A 2,968-nucleotide genomic window follows, 5' to 3' on the forward strand; every position below is an offset into this window, starting at 1 on the left:
TCGTATGGATACGATAGTAAAACATGACTTACGGATAGGGTTAAGTGGTGGCACAGGATTCCCTACGTCGTATGGATACGATAGTAAAACATGACTTACGGATAGGGTTAAGTGGTGGCACAGGATTCCCTACGTCGTATGGATACGATAGTAAAACATGACTTACGGATAGGGTTAAGTGGTGGCACAGGATTCCCTACGTCGTATGGATACGATAGTAAAACATGATGTACGGGTAGGGTTAAGCATAATAATAATATGCTTTTTATATCCATCTCCCGGTAGATGTGCATGATTTCTATTACACCACAAAAGGGTCTTTTTTTATTTTCTCAGCCCCGTGTGAACGTGTATGTAATAAAAAAAAGAAAAAGGAAAAACTTACTTGCCCAAAGACAGCTGAAAAGCTAGAACAGAATCAGCTTTCACCCACCAAACCCTTAGCATTACCATTGAGCGTCCCACATGGGCTTCATCAAGCACTACCTCATCTGATTTCTTTTCCTCTCACGATACTCTTAGCAGTCTCCTAAGAAACCACATTTCTGTTGCTTCTATTTTATGTTTACTGTCGTTAGTGATTATTATTACACTGAGTTATTTCCCCTTCAAGAACCCCAAGACTTGCAGGGAGTCATTATTGCTAGCCGCAACATCAATGACCTGAAATGCGCAGATGATACTGTCCTGCTTGCAAACACAAACGAAATCTTTCTAAAATAGCGAAAGTAGTTAAAAGAAAACAGCATCAAGGCAGGCCTCGATGTAAACTTAAAGAATACAAAAACAATGGTCACATCAAAATCAACTGGAAAAACAACAGAAATAGATCTAAGAATTTGATGAGAAGAGAATCAAACAACTACACCAATTCAAATGTCTAGGGGCAACAATCCTCCACAATGTCAGAAGTGAAAAAGATATAAAATAAGAAAAGCAAGTGCTAAAACAACAGTCAGTCAAATGAAAAAGCTATTTGCATCCAGATTTACGCGACTGCGGATAAGGATTTTGCCACCAGTAAAATCAATAATCAACTCAGTGCGTTCAAAAAGGAGTAACAAAATACAAAAATACGTGAAAGTTGGAAAACGGCTGGAGCTGGGAGTGAAAGCATGGTATCATCTGAGAATCTTCTCTGTGGTACGTTTACAACCTCCTGTTCCTGGGAGATCAAGAGATACTGGGGTCTGCGAGTTCTAATCTTGGAGCTCTTCAGAAAAACAGAAACTATAAGTTAGGCTAACTCTCGGGAATTTGAGATAAAATCGACTGCACCAGGTCAGGGGGCATCAGTTTCGCCAGGATACATGTAGGCCTAATAGGAAGAAGGGGATAATGTAACTGAAGAGCACAGGAGAAAAACGACAGTAATCTCAAACTGATAAATTGTGAGAGTGCCAATTTTAAAAGCTTGTGGACTCATAACTTCATATTGTTTGACTGAGAAAATGATGTCAAAGAACAACATTTTAGAGAAGAAAATTCACCGTCGCTGTCCAGATTCGAACCCGGGAGGCAAACACCATAACCTCTCGACCACGAGAGCCCCGCCCCCTCCCCCCTCACTGAGACTCCTGCTCTGTTCTGTACCAAAGGGAAGCGGCAATGTGCGCCGAATTTCAATGCTATAGAAAATAATAATGGTCGCTTTTAAGGACAAGCGGCCTAATTCAGATTTCGGGGGTTTCCAGAAATCTTGACCTACACCAAATGTGGGCATTGCCCTACCTATAGGAGAAGTTTGGTTTCATTGGTGTGTATATTTGTTTGGTTATAGAGAAAACTCTCCTTGTCTTTTAAAGAAACTAAACAAGGGTCCAAAAACTTTAACTCCGATTTTCTCAAAACAGCTTTTTTCCGGATAGCCCCTTGTGCTTAAAAGCGACCATATGTGAGATGGGCTGACAAAATGAGCTACTTTTGGCTATCCAAGAATGGAGATATCGGCCGAAAATCGACACTGGGATAAGATTTTTGTATTTTCAATTGATGCCATTTTGTTCATGTCAACGGTGTCTTTTATTATTCCACACTTACAAACTGTACAAACTTCACCTATAAAGTCGATGCATCAATTTCTATATGGCTAACATCCGAGAAGTAACTCATTTTGTCAGCACATCTCACATATATCATAAGGAGACGGCTCATTGCAAAATAAAGTTATGCTGTTTATTTATTTTGTATTGATTCTCTTTCAGCGTATTAGACGGATACACATTAATGTGATGCTGAGTGTGTACTAGACCTCTTCAGTTCGCCAGTGTCGAATTTGTTGTTGTTGTTGCTGTTGTTTTTGTTGTTGTTATTGTTGTTGTTGTTGTTGTTGGTAGTGGTGGTGGTGGTGGTGGTGGTGGTGTTATTGTTGTTGCTATTGTTGTTTTGTGTTTCCCCATTAGTTTTTGTTCTGATAACGTTACAATTTCGGAACTTTAAATGTTCGTTCGAAACAGTCTTGGTACCTATTGCTCCGTGATCCCTACTCGTCATAGAAAGGTGGAAGTCTGACTCAGAGCAGGATATTTACTTTTAAGATAGCACTGCTGTTGAAATAATTTGATAAAAGTTGTCGATCAAACTTGAATTGGCAGCATCTCTAGATCATTGGAGAAAAAGGATTTGACTCTGCCAAGGCTCAGAGGGATACAACGTCCAAGTGAAAAGACCAAGCTACTCAATAAGATTCTCCCCACACTGGAATCGAACTCGAGTCTTCAGCTTGCGACGGAAAAACACACTACAGCTACTCCATAGACACCAGTCAGAAAAACAATCCAAGAGAAAACACGATTCTGTCTATATTATTTCTGCCTTAATATTTAATTATACTTTTTGCATTTTAAATTCACAACAGGATTAAAACAAAAAAACCAGAAAATATATTTTCTATTTTATTTGTAAGATGCAAACATAAAGGTCTTTTGGGAAATTTACAACAAATGGGAAAATCACATATTAATTCCAA

This window comes from Aplysia californica, unplaced genomic scaffold (genome assembly GCF_000002075.1).
Source record: "Aplysia californica isolate F4 #8 unplaced genomic scaffold, AplCal3.0 scaffold00193, whole genome shotgun sequence".
Taxonomy (NCBI): Eukaryota; Metazoa; Mollusca; class Gastropoda; order Aplysiida; family Aplysiidae; genus Aplysia; species Aplysia californica.